At 34.6% G+C, this 7319-nt stretch overlaps 1 protein-coding gene across 12 annotated transcripts in view; it reads right to left on the bottom strand.

The window, feature by feature from the left end:
- Rim (Rab3 interacting molecule) overlaps positions 1 to 7319 on the bottom strand; it is a 651951-nt gene that overhangs the window by 166098 nt on the left and 478534 nt on the right. The gene's annotated exons all lie outside the window — the stretch shown is intronic.

Below are 7319 nucleotides of genomic sequence, written 5' to 3'. Positions count from 1 at the left end.
AAAGACATAAATCTACTCCCACCAATTTCATCCCCACATATTCCACTCCCATTCACCACCCCTCCTCCCTCTTTTATTGGCTCCTGGATGATTGGTCATCCCTGCATCTTGTCCACTGTCGTGGGTTACAAGCAGTGTCACAAGACAGAGCACATCCAAAGCAAGGCCACTTTATCTAATTGGTGACTCTCCCTCTCCATCCCCTAATGCAGAAAAAGATGAGACAGGGAGCAATCCCTTTGGGCTGTGTCAAAATATCATTCACACATACTCTCTCACCCCCCACATTCCCAAGCTATATCCTTCCAAGGATCATACCATCCATACACAACCATTCTCCACTCATCCCTATCTTCTGTCTTCTCCCTTCCTTCCTCAACAGACATTCCTCTCTTTCCCAATGCCCCCTTTACCCCATCCATCCATCTCATCCTTGGTCACCCCCTCATGTTCACTCCTTCTACCTATGCCTTCCACACCTTCTTTACTAATCTTTTTCACTCATTCTTTTCATGTGTCCAAACCATCTTAATACTTTTTCATCAACCCTATCTCCCAACTCCCTTTCCACTCCTGCTCTCCTCCTCATTCTCATTCTATCCAACCTAGTAACCCCTACCATACTTCTTGGGCATTTTATCTTATCCTTTCTCAAATGTCTATTTCTCATTACACTTTTTAATCCCCCAAGGCATTTATTTGGTTCTATCAATCTACATTCTACCTCCACCTCCACTCCTCCCTTTCCTGCCACATTTGCACCCAAGTATCTAAAACTATCCACTTTGTCCAGTCTCTCTCCCATAACACTTGCCTCTGATTTGCTGCCATCCTCTCCCCTTGTATATCTCATCACCTTACTTTTACCCACATTCATCTTCAACTTCCTTCTTTTGCACACCTTCCAAAACTCTGTCACTAACTTTATCCCTCCTCTGATCCTGCTACAATTGCAGTGTCATCAGCAAACAACAACTGGCCTATCTCCCATTTTTCCCCATTTTCTTTATCCACCTCCAATCCCATGCCTAATACCCTTGCATTTACCTTTCACACCACCCCAACCATGCAAAAATTGAACAGCCAAGGCAACATAACACACCAATGGTGAACTCCCACCTTTACCTCAAACCATTCACTCTCTCCATTTCTAATTCTAACACAGTCTCTGCTACTTTTGTAAATATTCTCCTATCCCATGTATCTGCAATACCTCCCACAGTACCTTTCTGTTTACCCTGTCATAAGCCTTTTCCAGATCCATAGAAGCCCAAAAATATCTTTACCTTTTCCTAAAGCTTTCTCACATATTTGCTTTACAACAAAAATCTGATCCATGCAACCCCTACCTGTCCTAAACCCACACTGTTCCTCACCAATTACTCCCTCTATTCCTCTCCTAATCCTCTCAATCAAAACCCTCCCATAAGCCTTCCCAACTGCACTCAACAAACTGATAACTCTGAAACTACTACACTCACACTTATCCCTTTTTCCCTTGTAAAACAGAACTATACAGGCACTCCTCCAGTACTATACCCTCTTTTAGACAAACATTAAACATCACCAGCGAATTCACCATCACTGTACCTCCCTTTTTTAGACACTAAACATGACACCCATCCAACCCAGGTGCCTTACCTGCTTTCGTCATTTTAATAACTGCTTTTACCTCATCTTTCATTATTTCTTCTCCATTTTCCTCATTCATCACTTTCATTTTCTTAGCACTTCCCATTGCAACTACCTTTCCCTCCCTATCCTCCTTCACATTTAGGAACTCCCTAAAATACTCTGCCCATCTTCCTCTTACTGCTGTCTATTCCATAATCATCTCTCCATCTGCACCTTTTACCTTTTCTTCTCTACTTGATTCACCTCCTTTTCCTCTCTTAATATCCTTCCAAAATATTTTATTACTTTCCATATATATATATATATGTATATATATATACATATATATATATATACATATATACATATACACACACATATATAATTGGGAAGAGTGACCACATACTAATAGAGATCGAACTTATGGAACAAAATGTGGTAAGAAGGAACAAGAAACATAGAGAAAGAAGACTGATGTATAACAAAACTGATTTAGTAAAACTTAGAAAAAAAATCTAAAATGCCTGTTGGGAAAAATTTGCTGATGAAACAAAAATGGAAGAGAAAAGGAACATTTTCAAAGAAATATATAAAGAGGGAACAGACAAATATGTACCTAAGCAGAAACAGAAAAGGGAGTACATAATGTGCTGGTATAAAAGAAAGTGTAGCAATGCTAAAGATAGAAGAGACAAAGCTTGGAAGAGATGGAAAAGAGACAAAAAAGAGACTAAATGGCAAACATACATTAAACTGAGAAATGAATACATAGACATACGAAGAAAGGAAAAAAGAAACTATGAAAAAGATATAATAGCAAAATGCAAAGATCAACCTAAACTGTTCTACAGATATGTAAATGACAAACTAAAAGACAAACACAAAATAATAAAACTGCATGAAGGAAATCAAGAATACACAGAAGATGTAGAAATGGCCAAAGTAATGACCAGACACTTTAAGTCTGTTTTTACAATTGAAAGCTCACAATTGTGGGATGATAGTCACCAGGAAGGATCCCCTAAAATGGAAGAAATAATGGTGACACAGAAAGAAATAAGGGACCAAATAAAGAAACTCAATGTCAGAAAGTCACATGGGCCAGACAGAATAGCAAACTGGATATTAAAAGAATGCATAGATGAACTCAGACAAAATACACAAGATAATTGACTTCTCACTCAAAGAAGGAAAAGTACCACAAGACTGGAAGAATGCTAATATTGTACCAATAATAAGAGAGGAAATAAAGAAAATCCAGCAAATTATAGACCAGTATCCCTTACATCACAATTGCAAAAATATGAGAAAGAGTTATTAAAAACAAATGCACTAAATACTTGGAAAAGAACAAAATATTAAACCCCAACCAATTTGGATTTAGAAGTGGAAGATCATGTATTACAAACTTAATATGCTCATTCTTTCCATGTGTCCAAATCATCCCAATACTCTTTCATCAACCCAATCTCCTAATTCCCTTTCTATCCCCGTTCTCCTCCTCACTTCCTCGTATCTCACTCTTTCCAGCCTAGTAACCCCTATCATACTTTTCAGGCACCATATCTCAAACACATTCAAACTCCTCATATATATACATATATAAATATATATAAATATATATATATATATATGTTTATATATGTATATATATATATATATATATATATATATATATATATATATATATATATATATATATATATATATATATAATGATGATAATCCTGGCTGTCTTGGGGATTGATCTGGGAACCAATAAATTGCCAGTTGACCCCTCCGCCAATAACACCACAGCGGGTTCAAAAGAATGACGGTGATAGCCAAATGCCATCATATTTCCTTTTTTTCATATACTTCCCAGCCTCACCCATAGTGAATGGTAGATCTGGACCAAAACCTTTAATTGTTTTGCTGTTATAACTAAGATGGAACAGATCACTCATAACAATGAATTTTTTCAAACAATAATCCCAGCTGTCATGGGGATCAATCCAGGTACCAGCAAATTGTCAATTGACCACTCTACCAATACCACCACTGAGGATTTAAAAGAGCTTCAATCTGATGTTAACTAACATCCAAAAAAGAAAGCAGTAGAGCAGTCAACTGGCAATACGTTGGTCCCCTGATCAATCCTGGCAACAGCTGGGATGATTATTTGAAAGATTTAATTTTTATGAGTGATTTGTTCCACAATATGTATTTATATATGTGTGTGTATATAGACATATATATATATATATATATATATATATATATATATATATATATATATATATATATATATATAGATATTTATATGTAGGTGAAGATTTGGAGTCTGGGATCCATATTGGAAAACTGTAAACACCAGACTCAATTGAAGGCTTTATTTGCCGATGTTTCGATTTCCATCCAGGAATCGTCTTCAGGGGGTATAATGGTTACAAGATTGTGAACTCCTTATAAATCGTCAAAGTGGTAAACCTGGGAAAGGTTCACACTCTCAATCACATGTACAAAGCATACCTCTTTACAATATTAAATACACTACAGTTGGAATGAAATATTGGTACCAAATAAGATAAAATACAAATAAAATGTTACATAGCTGTGAACATAAAACAAGTGTAGCAAAAGCAACAATATGTAACACTAATGTAAAGACATCAGAACATAGGAGAGAGATGCAAATGGAGGTGGACCAAATGTCCACAATGAGGTGTCAAGAACAAATGACTAAATTACAATCAAACAAAAATAAGAACCAAACAAAATACACTACAAAAATACAAATAAAATAAGTTACATGGCTGTGAACACAAAACAAGTGTGGCAAAAAGGCCTCAAATATAACACCAACATAAAAACATCAGAACATAGGACAAATGGAGGTGGACCAAATGTCTGCAAAGAAGTGTCAAGAACAAACAACTAAATTACAATCAGACAAATAAAAACCAAACAAAATAAAAGTTAAATGGCTGTGAACATAAAACAAATGTGGCAAAAAAACATCAAAACATAACCCAAATGTAAAAACAACAGAACATAGTCCAGAGATGCAAATAAAAGTGGACTAAATGTTTGCAGAGGAGGAAGGGGGAACAGGAGGAACATATCTTAATAACAAATGACTACATTACAATCAGACAAATAAGAAATACAAAGAAGATAAAAAGAAAGATAGAACTGAAGAGAAAAAGGAAGTAGACTAAAACTGAAAAAGGAAGGGGAGTTGAAAAGGTGCACCAGGAGACTGCCTTCGAGAAAGGAGGTTTGCCAAAAGCCAACTGGCGAACAAATGACAGGTTGTAAAGAAGCAGACAGAGACTAGAAAACAGAACAAAGGAATTAGACTGCGTTACTCCTCGTTCCCAGATAAATAGGATTGAGATCAATGCACCTGTTTATGCACTTGCTCTTAGTTTCCCATGATTCCAAGAATAGTCTTTTCTTTTTGTTATTTTTTTTTGTGTAGAGTTGTCACTCCATCCCAATCAATCCTGTGTTGGTGTTCTGTAGTGTGCTTGTACAGGGCCAATTTCAGATCTTCTTGCTTAACTGCACATTGGTGTTCTTGTACTCTAGTGGCTAATTTCTTTTGTGTTTCTCCATTTTGTGTTCCTCCATTTGCATCTCTGTCCTATGTTCTGATGTTTTTACGTTAATGTCACGTATTGTTGCTTTTGCTACTTTTGTTTTATGTTCACAGCTATGTAACTTTTTATTTGTATTTTATCTTATTTGGTACCAATATTTCATTTCAATTGTAGTGTATTTAAAATTGTAAAGAGGTATGCTTTGTACATGTGATTGAGAGTGTGAACCTTTCCCAGGTTTATCACTTTGACGATTTATAAAGAGTTCACAAACATGTAACCATTATACCCCCTGATGATGATTTCTTGACAGGAATTGAAACATCAGGCAAATAAACCCTTCAAACTGAGTCTGGTGTTTACAGTTTTCTAACATATATATATATATATATATATATATATATATATATATATATATATATATATATATATATATATATATATATATAATATATATATATATATATATATATATATATATATATATATATATATATACACATATATACATATTCATTTGATTTTTATATGATATTAATATGCACATCAAAATACATATACATGTACAGATAGACATGGTAATCCTCTCCATATCTGAACCACAAATATACAAACCCTGCCAAATGCTCCCCAAATCTGAACATTTTGTGTCCCAAATATTTTGGATATGGGAGGTTTTACTGTATTTATTGACTTGGTTCTTTGTAGGGTTTTATTGTTATCATTCATTATCACATAATCTATGTGGATTGTATTCCACTTCAATTCCTTTAGAATTAAAAATTTGGCACTGGAGTGGCTGAGCAGAGACTTGGGGGATATGATTTTACTTTGTGTATCTGAATACAAAATATGTAAGATTAGTACATGTTCACATATACAAATGTATATTCATATACATGTGCAAATATATATATATATATATATATATATATATATATATATATATATATATATATATATGTGTGTGTGTGTATATATATATATATATACATTTAGGCCTATATATTTACATGGACCAATGACAAGTACTTGCATTCAGTGGTCTTTCAAGACAGACAGTGAAGCTATCCATTTCCAAAAGCCATCAGCTCTCTCACTTCCATCAGAAAGTGCAGTCCTGAGGGGCTGACATTTAATCTCTGGACTGGGTCCAAGATCTCTCTATCAACTCGAGCTGTTTTTCACACATAGAAAGCTGACAACCAGAGACTGCTTTCTTCTCCCTACAACTTTCAGCTGGTGAAAAGGAAACAGTCCAACACTGATACCAGTCAGATACAGATAACAGTCCAAAATTTCTTTCCAGAGAGATCTGTGGAAGGTTCTGAGGACTGCTGCCAGCCACTGTGAGGCAACAACTGATTGATAATATATATACATATACATATATGTATATACAATTTACATACACATAAACATACAAGTGTACATGTACATATATGTTAATGTGCATATGCATGTACATTTACATATACATAACATTTACACATACATGTACATATTCATATACATACTCAAATAATATACATATACACTTACATACACATGCTCATATACAAATTCATATACATATAGATATAGACCTATACATATACACATACATACATATACATATACATGTACACATATACTGTACATATGCATTTACCTATATACATATACATTTACACATACATATATGTTTACATGTACATATATGTTTACATATAAATATACATATACATATGTAAACTACATATATACTAATTGAATACTTAGAGCCGTGCACAAAGCTTTTTGTTTAAATAAAGTTTTATAAACTTGCATGAAAAGGTGTCACTGTAGTGGAGGGGGTGAGGATGTGGCGGTGCCGTTATCATCACATATTGTACATTTAGACACAAATGTAAATTAAATTGGACTGCATAATTATAAATTCAATTGGTTGTTAATGTGCGATACATAGGTGCTATGTTCAATACCAAAGTGCAAATATCTTAGCTGTGGGAACAAGGCCACTGTTGCAGTTGTAGCTATAGCCCCATGATACAATAACTACAAGTACCCAGACACAGAACAAGAGTTGGAATAGTTCCATGTCACAGGTAAAAAGGTGGGGCAGGCAATGCTAAGGTATTG

This window comes from Oratosquilla oratoria, chromosome 7 (assembly GCF_046742065.1).
Source record: "Oratosquilla oratoria isolate Oo_2021 chromosome 7, ASM4674206v1, whole genome shotgun sequence".
NCBI lineage: Eukaryota > Metazoa > Arthropoda > Malacostraca > Stomatopoda > Squillidae > Oratosquilla > Oratosquilla oratoria.
This window is presented reverse-complemented; position numbering and strand designations above follow the sequence as displayed.